This window comes from Equus caballus, chromosome 1 (genome assembly GCF_041296265.1).
Source record: "Equus caballus isolate H_3958 breed thoroughbred chromosome 1, TB-T2T, whole genome shotgun sequence".
In the NCBI taxonomy this organism is placed as follows: domain Eukaryota; kingdom Metazoa; phylum Chordata; class Mammalia; order Perissodactyla; family Equidae; genus Equus; species Equus caballus.
Genome location: NC_091684.1, coordinates 93,158,677 through 93,181,704, shown reverse-complemented (window position 1 = coordinate 93,181,704; position 23,028 = coordinate 93,158,677). Strand labels below are relative to the sequence as shown.

General features: G+C 53.9%; 1 protein-coding gene and 2 long non-coding RNA genes across 14 annotated transcripts in view; 1 reads left to right on the top strand and 2 right to left on the bottom strand.

The window, feature by feature from the left end:
• Window positions 1-2,322: 2,322 nt before the first annotated feature.
• Window positions 2,323-5,099, bottom strand: LOC111774823 (uncharacterized). Its single transcript, XR_002810102.2, has 3 exons — window positions 4,774-5,099; window positions 4,086-4,268; window positions 2,323-2,676 (listed from the first exon to the last, which is right to left on the bottom strand). It is a non-coding gene; the product is annotated as an uncharacterized lncRNA (long non-coding RNA).
• Window positions 5,100-5,544: 445 nt separating this feature from the next.
• On the bottom strand, window positions 5,545-10,292 carry LOC138923813 (uncharacterized). The gene is made up of 2 exons (XR_011437948.1): window positions 9,872-10,292; window positions 5,545-8,380 (listed from the first exon to the last, which is right to left on the bottom strand). It is a non-coding gene; the product is annotated as an uncharacterized lncRNA (long non-coding RNA).
• C1H10orf71 (chromosome 1 C10orf71 homolog) overlaps window positions 8,247-23,028 on the top strand; it is a 27,474-nt gene continuing 12,692 nt past the window's right edge. For 2 of the 12 annotated variants that reach the window (XM_023648124.2, XM_023648142.2), the window contains exons 1-3: window positions 8,260-8,396; window positions 8,655-8,728; window positions 10,546-10,650. The gene's annotated coding sequence lies outside the window, so the exon portion shown is untranslated. Of the gene's footprint in view, window positions 8,397-8,654; window positions 8,729-9,401; window positions 9,628-10,092; window positions 10,480-10,545; window positions 10,651-23,028 lie in introns of those variants that run through there. The other 10 variants (XM_023648154.2, XM_070264879.1, XM_023648130.2 and 7 more) reach the window with 7 other exon arrangements.

The following is a 23,028-nucleotide window of genomic DNA, read 5'->3' as shown; positions in this document are numbered from 1 at the left end:
TATCCCTCTCCAACACAGCCTAAGCCATGCCCTGCTTAGAGTGGGCTCTCAGACACCGAAGTCTTCGGTCCTGGCAGGTTATGTAAATGAAATGAGTGAAGTTAGCGGGTGGCCAGCAGGAGGGTGCATGCCCTGCTCAAAGGGGCAGCCCCACTCGGCCCCAGCTCCCGTGCCCCATGCAGGAACGCCACCCAGTGGTGCCCAACCTTTCATTAAAAAGAGTCAGAATGCCACTTCTCCACAAAAACCTCCTGATTTTTTAAACACTGCTAGTCAATCCAGATGATCGGAGAGCAAAAACCTCATGCAGACTTTGGGCCACATCTGATCATGGGCTGCGCTGGCAAATTCAGCATCTGGAGCTGAAAGCCAGAAATATAACAAGCAAAGGTGTGTGCTGGTCCCTCCACACAGGCCAGGAAAGAGCAGGAAGAGCCCATGGCCTGGGACTTCTGCACTCAGGGTCTGGCACAGCTGTTATCTGCTGGACTCGCCATGTGACTTCCATAAGTCCCCAAGATCCTGCTCCCTCTGCCGGAAACTGGAGGGCGACAGGCTGCTGAGCTTTCCTCAAAGGGCAGCACTGAGAACCAGTGCCCCACAAAGTGACGAGAAGCCCTCTGCAGGCCAGACGGCACCGTTCATGCCAACAAAGCAGTGACTAGTGGATGCCCAGGAAGTCGTGTGCATGTGAAAACCTCACAGCTCCCTGAATTCTAGCCTCTGGAATCCTCTGGAAGCTTCTGGAAGCAGGGCCAGTCTTGGGGAGTTGGGATCTGAATGTCAGACAGCAAACCTGGAGGGGAGATGGTGACCTGCAAAGCCACTCATCTGAGAGTGTGCCGTCTGGCTCTGTCCCAGCCTTGCAAGACGTCCCAGCCAGTCCCGGTCCCACTGTGGGTATCTGTTTCTTGCTCTGCACTCTAAAACTGGACAGGAAGATGTGAATGAGCCTCTTCTGGTGAGCTGAGCTGTGGGAAGGGGGTCTTGACATCCCCCATTTCCCAACAGGAAGCCCAGAACTTCGATGGGATTAAAGTAACTCGAGTGGGGTGGCCCATCCGTGGTTATGAGCACCGCCCGACTCCCGTCTGGGTCCCAAGGTGACCTTCTGTAGCAAAGACAATGCCTTTAAAGGGACCTTGGGACGTGCAAGCGTCCAAGAAGCAGCTTTTGGCCAGGACACGGCCCCACGTCACAGCCCTGACCATTGGGGAGTGAGCTCCCCAGCCCTTGGGAGAAAGTAGACAGCTCTGGGCTTTCTAGAGAAGCTCGCCCTGCACTGGGGTATTTTTAGCCCCATCGCCCCATACATCCATTCCAGGGGTGTTAACATCACCGGTGAAATTAGCCACTCACCTCTGCCTGGCTCCGGCAGGGTGTGTGGGGTGGGGAACGGAAAGTAACTCACTTAAACTCTGGACTCAAGTTTCCCTGTGAGCTGGTCCAACACTAATCTCTCGTCAAAAGTAGGAACAGGTTTTCTTCACCTTGCTTGCAAATAGTCCTGATGCAAAATGCGTTCTCATTAAAAATAATCATAATAAAGAAATCAACACACACATATCCTGCTTACAAAACAATATCTGGGAGTTTTAGGTATTTTTGCCTAAATTTTAGGTATTTGCTGCTGTATTATTTAAGACATTTTTTACGTAACTACATTTTTACAGGTTTCTTTCTGTCCATAAATATCTGCCTTTTTATATTGATATATTAAGTCCGTTTTTACTTGGTGGCTTAACAATCTACCATAAATGCTTTCTTCTATTTTAATTTTTTAATTTTTAAGCATAGACTTAGTCTACCAAATTCTAAAATCGGACGCCTTTTTCTGATGTTTTGTGTACCTGCCAATATTTGTAGAGATGTTGGCCTCCTTGAAGCCGCTTTGTATCAAATAACCCTAAGTGAGGTTACCAGACAGACTGGAGTCTACGGGACGGGCCAGGCAGGCCCAGGTGCCACGGCCTCTGCCATGTGGCCTGAGGGACAGTCTCAGATCTCGCCCTGGCTCCTGCAGAGCCTGCCCAACCACCCATGTTCTCTGATTCCCTGTGTCTCTCTTCTTCCCTTAAGCTCCCACCGTCCCTTCAGCTGGCTCTGACCCTCTCTTTCTCTCCTCTTTGACCCAGAGAATTTGCTTTTTTTTTTTAATTACGGAACTTTTCAAATGAGTACAAAAGATCAGAAGATAGTATAGCAAACGCCCAACTTCCAAAATCTTGTTTCATGTGCTCAACCCTTTTCCGCCTCCCCTGCAGCATTCACAAGGCCCAGATTTCATCTCATGTCATCCATAAATATTAGTGTAGGTCTTACTAACCGACAAAACTTCTTTTTTTTAACCTACTATTATCACACTTAAAACACCAGCAATGATTCCCAAATAGCATCAAATGCCAGGCAGCGTTCAAATTCCCCAACTTGTCTTATAAATGTTTGCTGTGGATGGTTGGTTGGAATCAGGATCCAAAGAGGGTCCATACATGGCATTCGATCCATGTGTTCTTTAGTGTCTTCTAATCCATAGGTCCCATCTGTCTTGCGTTCGATGGCTTATTTGTTGAAGAAATTGGTCGCTTGTCCTGTAGAGTTTTCCACACCCCAGATTTTTCTAAGTGCTTCCTCATGGTGTCATTTAACAGTTTCCTCTGGGCCTCTGGTTCCTGTAAGCTGGCAGCAAAATCCAGGGTGAGAGGCTCGTTCTGATTTCGGTTTGATTTTTTGGCTAGAATACTTCACAGGCAATGTGTGTTTTCACAGGAGGCCTGTTGGCAATTGTCATCCTGATCCATTGTTTTGTCCGGGTTTTGAAAAATGATAATATTCTAGTTCCACCCTTCCTTCCTTGTTGGAGAAAGTCCCCCTCGTCTGTCATGTGGTTCCCTATACTGTTCAGTACAGGAAAAGCAGGCCGGGACTGGACCCTCACTCACTTTTCCGAAGAATGAAGCTGCTCCCTACACCCTCCCAGGCGACCATGGTGGGTAGCTGGAGTTTTTATTTCTTTCAGCATCATTAGGAATTCACGGGTTTAAATGTATGCAGTGTTTTACAAACCCTCAAGGTTTTCATTGTTACTGATGTAAACACTGCTCCATCTTTTGCTGGTGGGGACCTCCTCAAGTAGGTTCCTTAGTTCCTTTGACAGCAGCCCAAGAGGTTTTCTTTCTTTTTTTTTTTTTTTTTGAGGAAGATTAGCCCTGAGCTAACTGTTGCCAATCCTCCTCCTTTTGCTGAGGAAGACTGGCCCTGGCCCTGAGCTAACATCCGTGCCCATCCTCCTCCACTTTATACGTGGGACGCCTACCACAGCATGGCTTGCCAAGCAGTGCCTTGTCCACACCCGGCATCCGAACCAGCAAACCCCAGGCCACCGAAGCGGAACGTGTGCACTTAACAGCTGCGCCACCAGGCCGGCCCCAAGCCCAGGAGGTTTTCTTAGCCTGCCTGCCTGCCTTTTGACGCGACAAGGAGTTCTAGACTCTTCTCACACATTTTCTGCTCCAGATGAGGGAATGCCTGTTCTTTTTAATGAGAAACCGTATTTAGGGACAAAAATCGAGGTACAAAGCAGATTCGTGGCTACTGTGTTGGTCATTGTTTCTTGGCCTTTTCAGTTGGAAATGCTTTTCTTTTTTAAAAAGAAAGTATATCTTGATATGCTTTACATTCATTTTATCTTTGATTTCTTAGTATTTGATTTTACATAATCTCTTGATGTTGATATTCGAATATACAAGTACTGGGTTTTACTTACCATTTTGATTTTATATTTGCATCTCTTTTCTCTAACACTAAAAAAAAAAAAAAACCCGCTTTCCAACAACATTAACATACGAATTTGCTTTATCCGTCTGACTATCGACAGGGCAGGTGGAAGCCTACTTAGGGTGAGCACCAGGATCCCTGAACGCAAGCCCCACACGCACCTTCTCCTAGTTCTGTGACCCTGGGCCATCTATTTAGCTCCTTATGCCTCAGCTCTCACCTGTAAATCCCCCTCAGAGATGCAGGGAGGACGGAGGGAGGCCAATGAGAAGGCGCCTGGTGTTGCCTGAGACCTGATGAGCACTGCGTACCTGTCTGTCGAATCCAGTTGCGTGGCCACCGCTCTGGAAAGGCAGCATGCGCATAATAATCTGTAGCGACAGGCGAAGGGCGGAGCTGGCCCAGCTTGTCCCGTAGCATCTCTTTCTTCTCCAAGTGTGGCCCTTGGACCAGCAGCGTAAGGAGTGCCCAAGCATTCGTCAGAAGTGCGCACCCTGAGGGAGGGCCCGGGAATCTGTGTTTTCACCAGCCCTCCAGGTGATCCGAGAACCACTGCTCTGAGAAAAGCAGGGCAGTACGGAGCTCCCTACCTCCAGAGCCCCCCATTCATTCCCCAGCACATGTTAGTGCAGGGCAGGATGAGGCAGACAGAGTAAACTCTTCCTGGAGCTCGCATTCTGGGGCGGATATAGACAGACCCATGACCAAAGAAGTGATAGCTCTATGAGTGATCAATGCCATGAGGGCTATAAACAAGGTGGCATGAAAGAGGCCCCCTAGGGCCAGGGGTGAGGCTTTTTAGCTGGATGGTCAGGAATGGTCTTTCTGAGGAAGTAACACTTGAGCTGATGTTTGAATGGGGAGAAAAAAGCAGCCATGGAAAGATCAGGGACAGAATGTCAGCAGGTGCAAAGGCCCTGAGGCAGGATAGAGCTGATACATGAAGAGGAGCAAGGAGGCCAGGGCGGCTGGAGCCAGTGCGAGAGTCATGATTCTTACCTTGGTCCATCTCTGAGGTCAAAACAATCCTGCTATCCCTATGTCAGAAGTGGGCTTGGTGCAGTTCAACAACGGCCTTCCTCTGTGGCAGCTGCTCTGGGGAAGAGAGCAGGCAATGCCTGGGCACGCAGAGCAGCAAAGAGGGACCCTGGGCTCTGCACTCCAGCCCTTCCTCCAGGTCCCCGTGATCCCACCTCCTCTTGCACGGTTCTTTCAGCAGTTCTTCCAGGAAGCCTCTGCTTCCTGGCATTTTAGTGATTATGTGCGCCAGGAAAAAAACGCAGCCTGGAGAGACAGGGAGCCCTGACTTTGAGAGCGGCTCTGCTGCCCATTACATAATCGTGGGCAAGGGAATTCACCTCTTTGACCTTGTTCTGCATCTGGAAATAGAGACAGGAACAGCTCCCTCCCAGGATGGTTGTGAGGATCAAAATACACACCGTCTGTAAGACAGCTAACCCGGCGCCCAGTAAGGTGCCTAGAAAAGGGGAACTCGCCCCATTTTTATTTCATTAGCACAAAGTTTAACTTCTTAAGGTCCAATATTTTACAGATAACTGCAGAAGCCAATAGAAACAATACTAGTGACCTAGGAACAGAGTTCCTGCTTAACATCTGAACTCAGAGCAATTAATGATGGGGAAGTTGGATCTGAGACCAGGAGCAGAGCTGGCCCAGTGCCATCTAACAGAAACACAGCGTGCGCCACGTGGGTCATTTAAATTTTCCAGTAGCCACATTAAAAAAGTAAAAAGAAACATGTGCAAACAATCTCAATAACATATTTTATTAAAGCCAAAATATCCAATTATCACTTCAACACAAATATCACTTCAATACAATATTCAATACAGAACATTACTAAGGAGATATTTTATTTTATGGGGTTTTTTTTTTGTTCACACTAAGTCTTTGAAATCCAGGGTACACTTGACGCTCCCAGCACATCTCGACTCAGACTAGCCAGGTTTTGAGCGCTCATTAGCCACATTTGGTTGGTGGTGATGAAGTGGACAGAGCAACTCAGGGTCGGCATGGTGCGGCCCATGAGTCAGTCCATCCTGTCCCATTTTTGTACAGTCTCGTGAGCCAAGAATGGTTTTGACATATTTCAATAGTTAGGGGGAACATCAAAGCAAGAATATCTTGTGACACGTCAAAATTATATGAAACACAAACATGTGCCCATAAATCAAGCTCTGTTGGAAGGCGGCCACGCCCATTTGTCAACAGATCATCTCTGCCCGTTTTCCACGGCCGAGCTGAGCAGCTGTGACAAAGACCATCTGCCCTGCACAGCTGGAAACATTGACTCTCTAGCCTTTTACAGAAAAATTTGTCCACCCCTGCTCTAGAGAGTAGAACACCTTCCCCGGCTCCTCCTGACTCTGGATTTCCAGCTCTCTCTGCGTGGAGAAATGAGTTATGCAACTCCAGACACGCTGGGGGCCCACCTCCCAGCTGGTCGCCATGATTTTGTGGGCATTTAGTAGCATTTTAATAAACTGGATTTACTCCATTTAACAGCACAGGTACCATTTCTTTCATTTAAATCTTGCCTTCTAAAGTTCTAAGCCAAGAATCTTGAGGGAAAGGCCTTAAGGAGAGTCCCCAGGCCCAGGTGACCCTCAGTTGACTGTGACATCCGCCATCTTGGCACCAGGCTGGTCAGACTGGGAGAGCAGCAGTGGAGGGAAGGGGCCTCGGTGACCTGGGTCGGGGGACTGTTTTCACACAGCCCCCCTCCCCCCCCAAATCCAGTCCCCCTGAGCTAGGCCCAGGATGCGCATTATCACGCGACATGCCTTCACAAGGACACCAACCCAGAGTTCCTGGTAAGGAATCCACCTGAAGGAGGGTCCGACTGCTCAGGCCCCTCCGCGGGGGCGTGGCCCAGTGGGGCCTGAGCTCCAGAAACGCCTGCTCCAGTGGCGCCCCATCCTCCATCAGCCCTGAGGACACACTTTCACTGTGCCAACACTGAGGTACAGAATCCCCTCGTTCTGATAACAAATGAGCAGCTAAGGAGGTGCCCAGGCCAGACTCTGCTCCCTCACCAGGGAGTTCATGTCCCCTGGACTTGGGCTGGGAGACTGGCTCACTGGCGGTGGGAGGCGGGGGAGGGGGTGGCGTGAAACAGAGATGTTTAAGCTGGACAGGCAGGTGGACAAACCTTCATTTGCATCCTCAGTGCCACCGTTAGCTGCATGACATTGAGGGCCTCCGCAAGCCTCAGTTTCCCCACCTGTAAAGAGAGGGCATGAAAAGCCATCACACAGGCATTCGGTGCGAGAAAGCACAGACAGTGTGCGGCATGTAATGGTGCTCAGGCAATATGGGTCCCCTAGCTTATCTTCTCCCAGCTCCCTGACGGGGAGCGATTGGTGGGGATAGAACAAAATGGTGCAGGCACGAAGATAAAGAGTGTACAGCACATAGTTTAACTTATGGAAGGACTCAGAACCGTGCAGGGCACAGAGTAAGCGTTTTATATGCGTCAGCATTGTTATATTGTTATTATTACTATTAAGCCTGGGAAATGCACCAGCCTCCTGAAGAAGTTTCTGCAAGCAACTCCCTAAGAAGGCTGAGCCCTAGAGAAGAACATCTCTGTGGCCTCCTGCCCAGCAGTCTGACACAGCCGTGTCCCAGGGTAGAAGAGTGGGGGGAGTTGCCTTATGTTCTTTGCAAGGATGTGAGCTTTGAACACCCAGCACCAGAAAACGGCCTGAAGGAGCCATTCCACATTGCCCGCATGACCAGCTCTTGGACGTTTCTAATTAATACAGATGCAGAACAGAGTAAATTTGCTGCAAAATTAAGCTACAAGAACAAAGCATTTTCCCCTCACAATTAGGCAAATGGGCAGCTCCCACAACATGCCAGGGGTTCCGCTGGGAGCTGGGGCTGGTGAAGTCACTGCAAGGATGGGACACCATTGCACGCCGGCTGAGGACAGCTTTATTTATGCTCCTGCAGAATGCACAAGCGGGCCTTGTTTTTCTGGACGACTAGGGAGCCGGCTCACATAGCGTTCGTGATTCTACATTTAGAATTGTGTCTTCATTCACATTCTTTCCACGCAGCTCACAGTTCCTGGACTGGGAGAGAGTGGTCACTCTGCCTGGGCCCGTCCTCCGGAGGGTTGCCAGCTCTGACTCATGCGAACCCTGAGCTCCTGCTCTGAGCTTGGGCTGAGATCTCTGGCAGTGCTCTGTGCTGGGGTGGTCCATGCCGATGCACCCAGCACGACTGAACCAGACGGGGGTCCCTGGCACAGGGCAGGTGGAGCCACATTCTGGGAGACATCAGATTCTGCAGCGGTCAGCTGTGCTCAGGCTAGCTGGATGGGGTTCCGGGCTCCCGCTCCCAGGACGGGCTGTGGCAGCCCGGGTCAACTGCGTTTTATTGTTCTCTCCTGACCCCTCCTGCTGACGTCATTGACAAAACTGCCAGCCGCTGCCCCGCCCCCTGAATGTTCCCTGGGTCGTCCTCGTGGGTTCCGTTTCTCAGTCAGCCACTTCAAGCAAACACCATCAGCTCCTGCCACCCAGCAAACCACACTGCTTCTAGGATCCTAAACCAGACATGAGGTCATGTTCTCCACCTGTGAAGAATTAAAAGTAAGCTGGGAAGACCCGGACTGAGGAGCGGGAGGAAAGAGAGTTAGGGAGACGGGGCCTGCTAAATCATTTCAGCTCATGTTACTTGTGCCCTGGAGCAAACGCCTCCGTAAGATGAGATTTAGCGATGCCACCTTTCCTAAAACCGGGAACAAAATTATGGGGTCAAACACAGATAACATACGAACTGGCTATAAATTTGTTTCAAGGGGCAACAGGAAAAAAACTAACTAGAATATCAAATCCACGATTTCACAGGTATTGTTGTGGACCATAGAGCTCTGTTTCTGAAAAAAGAAAAAGTCGATTTAAATTCTCTTTACAGAAAAATGGTAAGTAAATGATGGTACTGAGGGTTGAAGATGTGGCAAAAATGATGGGAAAAAAATAACAAATGACTAACATTTGAGAAGCTCTGAAATATGCAAGTATATCCGTGTACACGAACTCATTCGATCTTCAACCCACAGAGCAGAGGCAATCTGTCCATCTTAGAGATGAGTAAACTGAGGCAGAGAGAGGTTAAGTGATTTGGCTAGGGTCAAATGGCCAGGAAATGCAAGGGGCCAGGGCTCCAAATCCTGTTTTGTTTTGTTTTGTTTTTTTTAATGCTGGCTCACATCTCAAGTTGATTCTTTTCCTCTGCCTGGTGGGCGAGTGCTGGTTTCGACAAGTAGAGGAGGCTGGAGGGTAAAATCAGGAGGTCCCTTTGGGCCTCCCTCCAACCATCTCTGAGTGCCCATCAGGGAGCAGGTGTCCCCACAGCCGGGTCTGAAGTTCTCAGGGCAAAAGGCAAGCATTGAGGCTCTGGGAGGAGGGGCCGGACACTCCTGCTGGTTGGGGTCTGACCCTCCCCTCTGTGGGGCAAAGAGAAGCTGTTCTTTCTGACTTGGTTCAGACTGAAGTGCAGAGACCCAGGTCCCTGTGACCCTGGCCACCAGCGAGTTCCAGGCTGCAGGTGGTGCCAGGCCCCTGGGACAGAGGTTGCTGGCCCTGAGGAGCCCAAAGGGGTGAGGGGGACAGTTTGCAAATGGACACAGAGATACGGTGCAATGCACACGCCCGGAGACTTTGAGCCCCACACAGAGCGGGGCATGAGGTAGGGACCCGGCACCTCTGCTTTTCCCGGCCACGGGGCAGAGGAGTGTGAGAAAGGGCTCTTGGAAAGAAAGAAGAAAACTCTCTTTAAATCCTGGCAGTGAACGGACTCTCCCAGGGCCAACCTTGGAGGGTAAGAAGGGCGCTCAGGAGCTGGCACAGCGTGAGCAAAGGCATGAGGGTTGGAAGATGTCTGGGGGTCTGCAGGCAGTTTGGGCAAAAGGTGACGCCAGACCAAGACAGAAAGCGGCCATTCGGCCAGCCCCTCCAGAGACGGAGAGGGGAGCTCTCGCCTGGCAGAACAAGACCTGTCGACTGGCCCTGGGACCTTGCAGAGAGCTGGGCCTGCCATGGCCAGCTCAGCAAGGAGCATTTACCTGGTCTCTTTCCTGACCATTCCATATCCTTCTGCAACTCTCACCCTGAAACCCCAGCCTGGCCTTCCCCCAGCCCGAAGCTGGGCATGTTATTCCGCTCCAAAAGCACAGCGGAGTACGACTCCTTACTCGAGGAATGCAGGCTGCGGTCCTCCGAGCCGATGATGAAACGGGCTATTTCTGCCCCCCGGGGACATGAGCAGGCCTCCGGGCGCCGCTCCGGAGCACACACGCTGGTGTTTTTAAGATTTCCCTAAACAAGTGTTTTCCTTCGCACCTTGGGCTATTTTTATGTGAATCTAGGTGCTGGGCTGGCTTTAGAAATCGTTCTGGATGGAAGTTGGAATCATGGTTAGGGTCAGCTAAGCGGCAAGCAATTTCTCACTGCCCAAGTTATCTATTACCCGGGGCCGATCTGGATGTAAAAATAGCTGCTGAGGCTGTTTGTTTAATCTGACTGTTACTTGACACCACGCGGGTGTTGCAGCGGACTGTTTGCCTCTTCCCCACCAAGAACACCATTTGGTTTCCCCCAGCTGGGTCTCTATTTAGGTGCGTTTCACGGACTTCCAGTGTCTACCCAGCTTCTGGTCGCTGCTTTTCCTCAGGTGGGCTGGTTTGTGACAAATAAGACGCCCGGGTCTTGAATCCATTTCCCTCTCATCTTTGGGCAGCCCAGCTAACGAGGGAAGACGTTTTGACTGCCAGGCAGAGTCGGAGCTCCCTCCCGTTCCTGGGGAGGCCCGGAGAGCAAGCAGCCGGAACACGGAGAGCGGGAGGTAGGGTGCAGATCCTTGTCTGGTGTCTCAGCATGGGCAGGGAAGGTGGCTCCGGGCCGCGCTGCTGGGGATGCAGTTGTGTGCCAGGGCACTGTGCAGGCTGGCGTCGGGGGCTGAGGTCCTCAGTGTGCTGGGTGTGCTGTGGGTGCTGGATTGCTGCATAGGCCGTGGGGATCCGCCATACCGAGTATACAGTATAGACATGCGTGACTTTGTCCTTCCGTGCATCTGTCAGGCGCTCTGCTCCCACATGGTGGAGCAGGCAGAAGCCTGTGGATGTGCCCAGGGCTCTGCATTGCCAAATGGGGACGACCCCACTATCACAGGTTCTGTGGCAGGAGACTGACTATCTCGTGTCCCCCAGTGCTGGGCCAGGTAGGATCCTACCAACTGTAACAAAGAGGACAATTGGTCATTTGGACATTCTGGCCCCTGGACTCTGAGAGCATGGGTGTCCTCCACATGGAGACTCCCACAGCCTGCATGTTTTCCCACCCCCTGGGGGTCTCGAACCAGACTCCGCAGAGGGGGCTTGGTCAAATCTTAAAATCGTATCTTTTTTTTCTCCTGGAGAAGAATTGATCATCGAGAAGAGCAATATGAATATGTGTGGAAAGCTAGATAGCCTTAAAAAATTATTATTTAGGACTTTAAAACACCCCCATGGATGTTGGTGATGGAGGACGCCATGCACATGGTAGGGCAGGGACTATCTGGGAAATCGCTGTATCTTTCACTGGATTGTTCAGTTTTGCTGTGAACCTAAAACTGCTCTAGGAAATAAAGGCTATTTTTTAAAAAATTAAATTACGGACCCTTTCTGTCAACACATCTAACCCAATTATAAAACACTCTATTTGAAGTAATGTTTTTAAAAACCTATAAGTATAGGGATCCTGGAGAGTAGATTAAACAAATGTTTGTGCTAAATGAGGTCCAATTTTCCAGCACTTGACTTCCCTTTACTAATAGTGGTTAGTAAGCTACGGCCTGGTTTTGTAAATAAAGTTTTATTGGCACACAGCCACCCTCATTCATTTACATATTGTCTATGGCTAGGATGCCTAAGGCCATGTGGCTGGCAAAAACAAAAACATTTACTGTATGACCTTTGCAGAAAAACTTTGCCAACCTCTGCCATATGAGAACATTCCTTGAGATGGCTCAATTTGATACACACACACACAAAAAAAAGTACTGGAAGTTCTAGCTGTGAAAACAGGCTGTGAGTGGGACCCTTCAGGACCAGGGGCTGGCTCTGGAGCCCCCAGTGCCTCCCCCAGGCCGGTTTTTCCAGTCTGGCTGGTCCAGGAAATGTTCAGTTTGCCACTGGGAGGTTAGCTTTGCTGTGGAGTGTGGGCTGGGCTGAGTGGGGCCGATTGTGCTTATCAGGATGGTTTATAAATAGACATCTCCGGGTGACCAAGTCCAGCGTGCGTCTGCCCCTGGGTCTTTGGAAGGAGAACAATTGCGCCTGCTCTCTGGTGTCCAGAGGCTCGCTGGGATGGGAGCAACTGTGCCTGCCGGGAGGAAGGGGGGCTGGCGGCCTGCTGGGTCCTGGAAACAGAGCGGCTTGGATCCCCTGGAAACCCGGGAGACAGAGGTGGGCGCAGGAGACGGGGACGGGCGCAGAGGGCCATGAGTCCTCATAGGAAACATGCACTCTGACGTTTCTCACCAGGATGCGAGGAAGTGTCTGAACTTTTCTGATTTGCTCCCGACCCTACGGAAGCCCTAGAGGCCCTTACAGAAAAGGGGAAGCCCCAGGTCCGGAACTAGCCCCACCCCTGGAAATAGCCCCACCCCTCCAGGCCACGCCAGAAATCTCAGGAACTGAAACCTGCCGGCCGCAGAGCCAGGGCTGGGCTGTCTTCCTCACTGCGTCTCAGGATTTCGCTCCATCGGCCCAGCGTCACTGGAGAGATGCAGAGAGCTCTAAGAGAAGGTGGCCCTCATGAAGATACTCAGTGCTGACACTTCCCAACAGGCTGCGGGGGTCTTGGTTTTACTTCCATTTGAGGGTTTAAACCACATTTCACCAAATCCGGCCGATCCGTAGCCCTATAACTCAATCTTAGGTTTCGTTTTGTTAGTTGGGAAAACCCAAAACGCCTTTCAGTTTCTGCTCCAAACCAGGGGTTGCAAGACACAAGCTGGCGGGGGCGGACAGACGTGGGAGGACAAAGGATAGGTCGAGGCACATGGATCAAGACCCAAAAATGAGCATATGGTGCACTGCTGAGATGATAAGTCATCATTCTGGAACATTTCCTGGAGGGGGCTGTGTGCGTGAGTAATACGGGGCCTCCTATGTCAGGATGGAGGCAGGGCAGGTACTCGGCTGAGCTCGGTTCTCAGGTGGACGACAGAAGACGGCTTGGTGCAAAGTGCATTTCCTTTGGGCGAGCTGGAGAGCAGCAGAGTCCAGGTATCTGGGAATCTGACAGCTGCAGGGGCCGAGGAGTCAACCAACCACAAACAGCTTCCTCCCCGGACCTGACAGACCCCCTTTCCTTAGTAGGAAGAGGAAAGGGACCCTTCTGGACCACACGTGACAGTGGGGAAGGGGCCTCCTCACGGCCTCCTATCTCTGCTTGGCCCACCCTCAAGGCTCCAGCCCAGAGGGGACGCGAGCACAGCGCAGGTGGCCGGGCACCACGGAAGGGCTTCTGAAACCCATGGAGATGCCCTCATGTGGCTTCAGCAGGACCCCAGGGGCTCCTAGGCGCCTCTGCATGCTGGATGCTGTTCCCTGGCTTCTGTTGGTCCTTTCTGTCCCTGAGGGACCCCTTCCAGGGTGGACTTGAGCTACTAGGGGGCTGCAAGGCTAGGCTAAGGGAGGGACTTGGTCTCAGCCACCTCCCTTCTTAAGGCCTTCCCCTGAAGCTTAAGGAGGGCCTGGGGGAGAGGACACTCTGAGATTCGCCCGCGTGACCCAGGGCTTCCCCACTCCCTGCCAAGTCTGGAGGCTGTTTTCTGGCCTCGCGCCTCTCAACCTCACTTGCGATGGAGCCGCCCCCGGCTGTCCTTGCCATGGGGCAGCCTGGCCATATGCAGCACCACCAGCTCATCCCCTCCCCTGGCCCTGGCTCTCCCTCTCTGAGGCAGGTCAGGCCCAAAGGCCGCAGAGGTGAAGGGGTCGGAACTCAGACCCACCGGGCCAACCCCACCAGCTCAGAGCTATTTCTCGCCCACAGTTCACCCACCATTTTCATCACCGCAGTCACCAGCGGTGTCGTTCCCATGTGCAAAGCACTTACGTAGGTGGTCTGGTTTATTCTCCCAGTCATCCAGCACGGTAGGTCTTATGATTCCCTTCCCAGAGGCAGGCGCTATGGCTCAGAGAGGTTAAGTAACTGGTCCCAGCGTGCACAACCAATGAGGGGCTGAAATGTAAACGTAGACCTGCATCCAAAGCCCGCATCTTTTCTTCACTCCCCCCATACCCAGAGCTCACGTCAGCATCCAAAAGAGTGTCCACCCAGGAGGTCGGTCCACTCACCAAAGAGTTGAAATGTTCCTTAGAAAAGCTGTGCGTGCCTAGGCAGGCCGGTCCAGAGTTTCGGGGTCTGGGCACTGCTCAGGCCTGCTGGAGGCGCTCGGCAGGGGAGGGGTCTGGATTCAAGGTCAGCTCTGCCCTTCTCGCCGGCCCCCGGCCTCAGTTGGTTGATGGAACCCGGCCTGGGTTGACGGGAACACCAGCGGATCCCCTCTCAGAGGGCCCTACAAGCAAGCACTAAGTGAGCAACAGGTGAAAGGCACTGGGCATGTGACGGAAACACGAGAATGGCTTCCTCCCCTCCACGCTCTCCTCTGTCGTTTGTTCTCTCCTGCTTAAACTCCGGCTTGAGTCTTGACTTCCAGAGGTTGTTAGAGAGAAATGCCAGGGCTTCACGGTTCAGCCGATCCGTGCTCTTTGCTCGCTGGAGAGAAGCTGGCGCCACGGAGGACCGACCCCATCCTCACAGTGACCGCTGGGCGCTCACACATCGTTACTACCGCCCCTCTTGCACCAAGGAGGGTCATGGATCTGTGCACCTTTAGCGCTTGGGGTGGAGGACCCAGCCCGCAAGGGGAAGTGATGTCCCCACTACGGCCACCTGGGCAGCATCTGGGCGCCACAGAGCACCCGAGCACATCAGCCAGGACGCCCGCTCTGCCCCGCCAGCCCCTCCCTAGGAAGAGAGGGAGGCTAAAACTGAGGGGACACACTTACCTAACTTTAATCTTAGATCTCCAGGGCAAGGGCAGGAGGCTAAATTGTGACTGAGCGTGCGAGGCTCCCCCAGATTAGTTCGGTGACTGCCTAGGAGATGCAGGCATGTTGTCTGGGGGGAGCGCTGTACAAGCACGGATGCTGCAAGAGGACAGCCACTCTGTTCTACCAGCAAGGGAGCTGAGTGGTAGGCAAAGCAGAGAAACCAGACAGAGGGTAAAGGGGACAAGGGAGCGCTCTGGGCAGTGGACCCCTCGCTTCTCTCTCCCTCGCATCTTGAGGAAAGGCAGAGTCATCCTAGACACCCTCAAGCCCCCAGGCCCTGGATTAAGCAGGTTGCACGGTGGGGATGATAGTGTCATTTATTGACAGCTACAAGGTGTCAGCCCCCTCACAGACACAAATTCATCAGGTTCTCACAACGACCCCATGAGGCAGGTCCTACTATTAGTCTCGCCTTACAGATGAGGAAACCAAGGCACAAAGAGGTGTCGTAATTTGCCGAGGGCCACTCACGGCTAGCACAGCTGGGACTCATGCCCACAGGGGCCTGGCTTCAGGCCATGCACTTCCCGCCATGTTACGGTGCCCCCGTCTGGGGACTAGAAATCATGCGAGCCAGCATTTACTGAGCACCTACTGTGTGCTTGACGTACGTGAGTTCATTGAACACACCACAGTCCTGGCGGGTGTTATTACTGCAGTGGTGGATTGGTGGCCCTTCCCTGCATGGTCTGCTTCAAATACCCAAGGTCTCTAGCCGTGGAAGCTTCCATTTATCAAGTCCTTGCTCTGTGCAAGTCTCTTCTGGGCTTCTGACACTTTCTGCCTCTGCCCTTCCCAGCCACCCAGCGAGGTGGGTATTGCTGCTGATGAATGGATGGAGGCTCGGAAGGCGAGGTAACCTGCTGAGGTGGCACAGCGCGAGGAAACGGGAGCACTGATCCGACTAACCCTTGCGCTCTTCGCACCTCCCTCTGCTCTGTGCCCGGGCTGGACCCGGCCGGGCGCTGGTGTATAGACCAGCAGCCAGAGCGCATTGGCAGCTGCCTTCAAGAAAGCTCTGCCTGGGGAGCCCTCTCTGCTTCCACCGCCTGGACCCTGCAGCCTGCACTGTCCCCTCCATGTCCTCTCCTCATAGGTGACTGTCCCTTGGAGAGGGGGCATTTCTGATTCATCTCTGTGCCCCACCCAGGCATAGCCTGCCCTGCAGCAGGCCCAAAGCAAGGCAGACACGGCCCAAACCACAGTCGTTGACAACCAGGAGACCCAAATGGCCCAAGAACCTATGACTTGTCAATAGAACCTTCTGGAAAGGGGTACAGCCTCCAATCGCTCAAGGCCCAGGGCAGAGGCGCTCTGTGTGTGGCCCCAGGCCGGGCAGCACCAGCATCCCCCGTGCTCTGCCCCACCCCACCTCCCGGGTGAGCATCTCTGGGGGGCCGGCACTCTGTCTAACAAGCCCTCCAGGGCCTTCTGAGAAGTGAGGACCACGCCCTGTGGAAGGAAGGGGGGCAAGCTTCCCTGGTGTTCTCAAACAGGAGGAGATGCTCCAACGAGCTGATCTTTTCACATCGACTGAAGCCATAGTTTCAATAGCCCTGCCTGTTGCAGGAGCATCTTCCATTTCAAACTTTGAAAGGTAACCTGGGGGCCACGTCTGAATCCTTCTTCTTACCTCTGTAAGTGTCCCCTGAGGAAGTCCATGACCAAGGCGGGACGCTGTCAGCACCGTGACGGTGTCCCCCGCGCCGGGAAAGCTTCTCCCACTTTCTTCCCTGGCAGAGCCCGGCTCACCGCCGCCATGCTGGTTGGACAAAGGACAGTTGTCATCTACCATCCAGCCATCTGCCATCTACTTCCCAGCCTCCAGAAGGACGGCCGGGGACAGCCAGGCTCCAACATGTGGGAGGTTTAGGAATTCCCAGTGGCTCCCTCACACCCCAGATACAAAGGCTTCCTGGCCATCCAGGGACAGGGATGATTGGCGCCCTCTGGGATGCCCCTCCTAGGCAGCATGTCCAAGGGGCTCCTCCAGCTTGACTAAAGCAAATGCTCCCTGGTGGGAAGAGAAAGACCGTGAGAGACAGAAGAGAAGGTGCTGAGAGAGGCTGCCACTCCTCCTTACCCAGCAGGGACACATGGCAGACAGAGACCCACACACCCACGCCCCACCTCCCCTCGTCCCATGCGATGCCTCTCTTTGCCTTGGCTGCCCAGGGAGGGCAGAGCCATGTAAAGCAGAGACCCATGCCTGAATCCTGGGTCATCTGCTCCCGGGCTGTGTGACCTTGAGTGAGTTCCTTAAACTCTCTGATCCTTAATTTCTCCACCTCAGATTCCTTTGGCATCAGCTTTACCTAACTTGCCCAGTGGCTGTGACCACTGAGTGAGATCATGGATATAAAGCACATGGCAGGTAGGAGGAGCTGGATAAATAGGATGGCCACCTGGAACCTCCCAGCAGGGCGCCACGCTCAGTGCGGGCTCTCCTGCTTCTCTGCTCTTGCCACCCAGGCCTGCAGCACTGGTGTACAGGTGGGGAAATTGGGTCCACAGATGGTGAGGTGAACTCTGCAGCACCCCTGCCTCCCATGGTTCTGGGAGCCCTGCCTAGAACCTCCTCTCTCTGCCAAGCCTGGGACACCCCAAGGCTGCTTCCAAGGGGTGCCCCTCCCCATGTTGCCCTGCTCCCCGCCCAGGGGCTGGACAGAGGATGGTTGCACAGGGACTCAAGGACCAGGCTGCCGGGTTTGCCTTCTTGTCAGCCCCAGGTTACAACAACAAGCCTGAGGCTCAGAGAAATTGAGTGACTTGTCCAAAGTCTGTCTGAGTCCTCAGTTCTTGCCTGGAGAGCCGTGTGCCTGTCAGGAAGGGGCAGGGCAGGCGTTCGAGGCCTTTTTGCCCCTGATGCAGACCCCTGGGTGGGATGGGGTGCAGAGAGTAGAAGGACGTCCTGTGGCTGCGGGTCTTACGATGAGCTCCAAGGAGACCTGAGGGTGAGAACCAGGAGTGTGGCGGCTGGGGGCAGCCAGGGGAGGGGCCTCCGAGCAGAGGGGTCCCGGCCTGCGGGACATATATATATGTCTCTGAGCATGTTCTGCACCACGATGTAAAGGCATTTCTTACTGTGTGTTGAGGGGAGAACAAACAAGTGTGGCACCTCTCCTGGGAGACATGCAGAGAGAGGGTGTGCATGTAGTTCCTGTGCTGCCCAGCAGCCTGCAGGGAAAGCATGGGGCTGCGGTGGCCAGGGCTCACTGGGCCTCGTCCTGTGGAGGTGTCCCCTGGCTGAGGCGGCCCCAGGACCTGGTGAGTGAACATCTGGAGACCTGAGGACCGATTTCATGACAATGCCTCTCCTCGGCCCTCTCCAGCGTGGGGAGCAGCCCCAGGGGAGGGGGAGGGGTGCAGAGCCAGGTTGAGTCTCATTGTCCCAGTTTTGCAGACGTAGGTAGAGGTCAAGTGACTTGACCAGGATGACCCTGCTGGGAACCAGGACTCCGCCCGGGTCTCCAGCGCTTCCCACTGCCCAGAGCTGCCTGTTTAACTCCTGTCTCACGTCAGCTCCTGCAGAATCCAGAACCCAGGGCGAGAGGTTCCTGGGAAATGTGGAATGAAGGAATGAAGGAATGAATGAATGAATGAATGGACAAACAATGTTCCAGAGTCTTGGCTATGCTCTTTCCTCGATTCTATAACAGCGTCCTCAACCAGGGGCGATTCTGCCCCCAGGGCCTTTGGCGAAGTCCACAGGGTCAAGGGTGAGAGATGCTGTCATTGATACACAGGTGTGTGTCATTAGCTCCATTATACAGATGCGAAGCCTGAGGCTCAGAGATGCTGTAACTCAGCCAGGGGTGTGCCTAGCGAATACAGAGTATCAATGGGGCAAGGCCCAGGTCCCAGTGGGACCCACCGTTTTGGTGGCCCCGTGTTTCTGAAAGAGCTGCATGTCCCCCTTCCGGTGGCTACCGGCCCTGGCCTGGCCTGGCAGTGGGTATGGCCCCGGGAGTTTGGGTTGGGACTATCAGGGAGGTCAAAGGTTCAAAGGGCTGAGCAGTGGAACCATTTCTGCCAGTCTGTCCCCCGCTGGTTTCCAGCATCTCGCCTCTCAGGCAGTTCCCCTGCGACCCTTCCTGGGCGGCACGAGGGAGGCCAGGGCGGGGTTGTTTGGGCTCAGCTCTTTTCTCTCCTACTTTCACCTTTGATGCCAGCGTCATTGCTCCTATGAAGGTAATCGGGGCCCCTCTGAGCCCACAAGGAGGACTGAGGGCCCCCACCTGGCCACTGAGTCTGAGACCCTCACATCTGCACAGAGGTCCCAGTGGAGCAGCATTGAGAAGCTGGGCATCGCCAGGCCAGGGTTCCTCCTGGTCGGGGGGAGCGTCCAGGGACAGCCCTGGCCCAGTCCAGCCCATCTGGCCACCAGGAGCTCCACAGAGTGATTCCGGCCACCAGAAATGGCGAGAAACAGTGCTGCTGATGGCCTTTGTGGAGTGAGACCCCTGCCCAGGTCTCCTGATGGAAGCAGCTGCGAGGGCGGTGGGAGCCTGCGGGATTCAGAGGCCCCGCACCGCGTGAGGGCCCACCGCGTGCGCCTCGTCCCAGCTCTGCCATGATGCCAGGTCAGCAGTGGGAATTCCATCATGGAAATCGGCCAGCGCTGCAAAGCAGGAATTCTGCCCCAGAGAGCCCTCTGTTCACCACGGCTCAGCCCCCCTGGCCACACAACCAAGGAACGGGAACAGGGGCCAGGAAGGCCAGGTTGCCGGGAGACTCCTGGAGCCCAGCCGGTCTCTCTGTCTCTCTCCTCCCTCTCCGTGCCTTCCTGCCTTGCTTCTCCTCTTTTCCCCTGCAACTGGGTCCCCCCAGATGTATGATGCCAGGTGCCCGCACCCTCTCATCCTGGGGAGCTCTGGATGGACCCGGCCCAGCCTTCCTAGTGCCAGGCTCCCTGGCCTCCACCTGCAGACACGGCCCCAGGTCTGGGCACTGCTCAGTGGCTCCTGAGGAAACGTCCCGTCCAGACACAGCAGATCGGCTACCCAGGCCGGAAGTGGGAGTCAGGCTGGGTCGAGCGCTGGGGAAAAAGCTTCTCCCCGCCCGGGCTCTCTCCTGAGGACAGCAGAACACCCACAGCAGCTGTGACCACCCACTCACAGCCGCTCCGCCAGCCCAGCAAGCCCGGGCAAGCTCGTTTCTGCAGCCACATTCCCTGGGACGTCCTGGGCTTTGAGGCCCCCGACACATGACCTGATTCAAGGAGGATTCAGACCCGTGCCAGGCCAGCGCTGCCATTGGGGCCCCCAGTACCAGCCACACGGTGTTCCCAAGGCTGGGTGGAGCCACCCTCGTCCTCTCCCAGGAGCCTCAGGGTCAGTCTGAGCGCCCTCAGCTTTCCCAGTCTGGCTCCTCAGTTGGGACCATTCAAGCCAGACCAGGCCAGGATGCAGGCTGACCCCCCGTCCTGCCCTAGGGTGCCGAGTACCAGACCAGCGGAGCCAAAATGGCCAAAGCCGATGTGTGACGACCTGTGTGCAAAGCAAAGCTGCGTTTTACATGCATAAGAGGCACTGCCCAATGGGAGCCAATCATCCAAAGCCATCGAGGGAAACATGGCCCAGCATCCTCCCACAGTTATCCCCGTTCCACAAGGCAAGGGCCCGGGTCAGCCCCGATCGGCTGTACCTCCAGCACTGCAACAGGGGTGGCGCACGGTCACGCCTGAGGAACAGCTGTTGGGTGAATGAATGCGTGAAAGAGCTTCAAGTGGGGCTGGGAGTGCCCATGTTTTCTTCCAGGAAAATATAAACAAACTTGAAATTTCTGATTTCCAAAAGGCAAAACGGGCTACAAAGGGCAGAGCCATTGCCACACTGGGGACAGCTGAGGGGAATCTTCATGGGGACAGAAAGCAGGGCCCCGGGGCCAAAGGCAGGTGTGATCCCAGCTCCAGCACTCTGCAAGGGACAAGCAGGTAACCCAGGTGGCCTCAGTTTCCTCATCTGCAAGGTGGGCAGAGGGGCCCACCCTGTGGAGTTTCAGCGCAGAACAAGTGAGCGCAGGTTCATGCGGCAGCAGGCCTGAGGCCAGCCACTCCGTGGACACTCGACACGCGTCTGCTCCCCTCTCCCTAAGGACCCCAACCGAGGAAGTCCATTTTGCCATTTCATTCTTCACCTTGTAAAATACAGGACACAGACAAGGACATTCTCTCTGAAACAGCCAAGCAGGAGGGCTATTGGCAATTGCACAGAGAGGTCAAGAGCTTGGCCCAAGACTAACCAGCAAGGTCCAGAGCAAGGCACTGGTCAGCTGCAGGGCGGCATGGTGGAGGCTGTGTGTGCAACGTCTGTGCGTTCACAGGCTGGAACGGGCCATCAGTGCACAGACAGGGGGCTGTCCTGGTTCACTGCACCAGACTCCTCCTCAAGGCATGCCAGCATCAACGTCTCAAAAACCACCCAGAAAGAGGAGCGAGAGGAATCAATTCCAATCTGTTAGGGCCTTCTGGGTGTGATAAACCCAACCCTGTCATCTCCTCCAGCGTCCTGCTTCCCCAGAACTGAGAAGTGAAAACCCCATTCAATTAAGGTAATTAAATAGACCCAGAGAGCCGGGGCTCCAAACCACACTACAGGCAAGTGGTCAAGCCAGCAGCAGAGCAAACCCCAACGGCTTCCTGTGCAAAGACGGCCGGAACGAGAGGAGAATGAAACGGTGGCCTCTGCAGCTCGGGAGGGTGCCCTGGGCCTGCAGAGCGTCCCTCCCAGCTGTGCAAGGACCAGCCACCTGAACCCCATGCCCCGTAGTCCACCTCCCCAAAAAGGAGGGACCCCGTACTCATGGCTGAACCATCAGTTCCACTCTGCAGTTGTCTCAAAAAACTAAGCCAAGAAGATTCTTGAGACGTGAACAGAAATGAAAACCCTTCTTTTCTCCACCTGTCTTCCATTCTCCCTTGAACTCCAGGCCACAAGCCAAGGACACACCCATTTGCCCCTGAGTCCACAGAGCAGAGGGTCAGGGTTCCATCCCAGAGAAAGCACAGCATGGTCAAGTGGTGAACTCAAGCTGAATCCCAGCCCCCATTCTCTTCTTTACATGCTGTGTTACACTGAGCAATATTCTGCACCTCTCTGTGCCTTTATTTCTCCACCTGGAAAATGGTAATAATAAGGCCCGTTCACCCCACCTCACTGGGATCATGAGAATCAAACAAGATAATGGGTGCCAAAATGCGTCTTGAATGGCAGGGTGACAGGCAGACATGAGTCATCCCAGGATTGACTCACTGGATTGGCTTCCTCTCCTTGTGATCCACTTTGGATCCTAAAAGTTGGTGAGGACCTCAGGTTGTCAGAAAAAATACAGGATGCCCAGTGAAATCCAAATTTCAGACAAACAATGAATACCTATTTTTAGTATAAGTACGTGATGATTAATTTTATAGAGAACTCTGACTAGTACAAAGTATATCCCAAATATTTCTGGGGACATACCTATACTAAAAATGTGTTAGGGCCCGCCCTGGCTGCCTAGTGGTTAAGTTCGGTGAACTCTGCTTCAGCATCGCAGGTTCAGTTTCCGGGCTCAGACCTACACTGCTCTGCTGGTGGCCATGCTGTGCTGGCAGCCACATACTAAAAAATAGAGAAAGACTGGCACGGATGTTAGCTCAGGGCAAATCTTCATCAGCAAAAAAAAAAAAAAAAAAAAGTGTTCACTGTTATTTGAAATCCAAATTTCACTGCGTCCTCTATTTTTACTTTGCTCAATCTGGCAACCTAGCCATGCCAGACGACCCACTGCTCCTTCCCTTTCTATATCCTAACCCCAGGACCACACAGGCCTGAGTCCCAAGCCCATGATTGTGCACAGTCACATGGACGATTCGGTGCAGGAGCTGGGGATCCCCCGGGGTCCCCAGTCAAGGCTCTGGGCCTGTGAGCCCGTCACACTTCCTCAGCTTTGGGGCCCAGATGAGTGGCTGTGTGTGGAGATCTGGAGCCGGGCCTGTAGAGGGTGACACGGACCCGGCCACTTCCCGTCCGCAGAGCCTGGGGCAGGCCAGCAGAGGCTGAGCTGTGTGGCCTCTCAGGCCTGGACTGGCCGGCAGCCAGGAGGCCCTGGGAGACAAGGAGAACGTGGGGAGACAG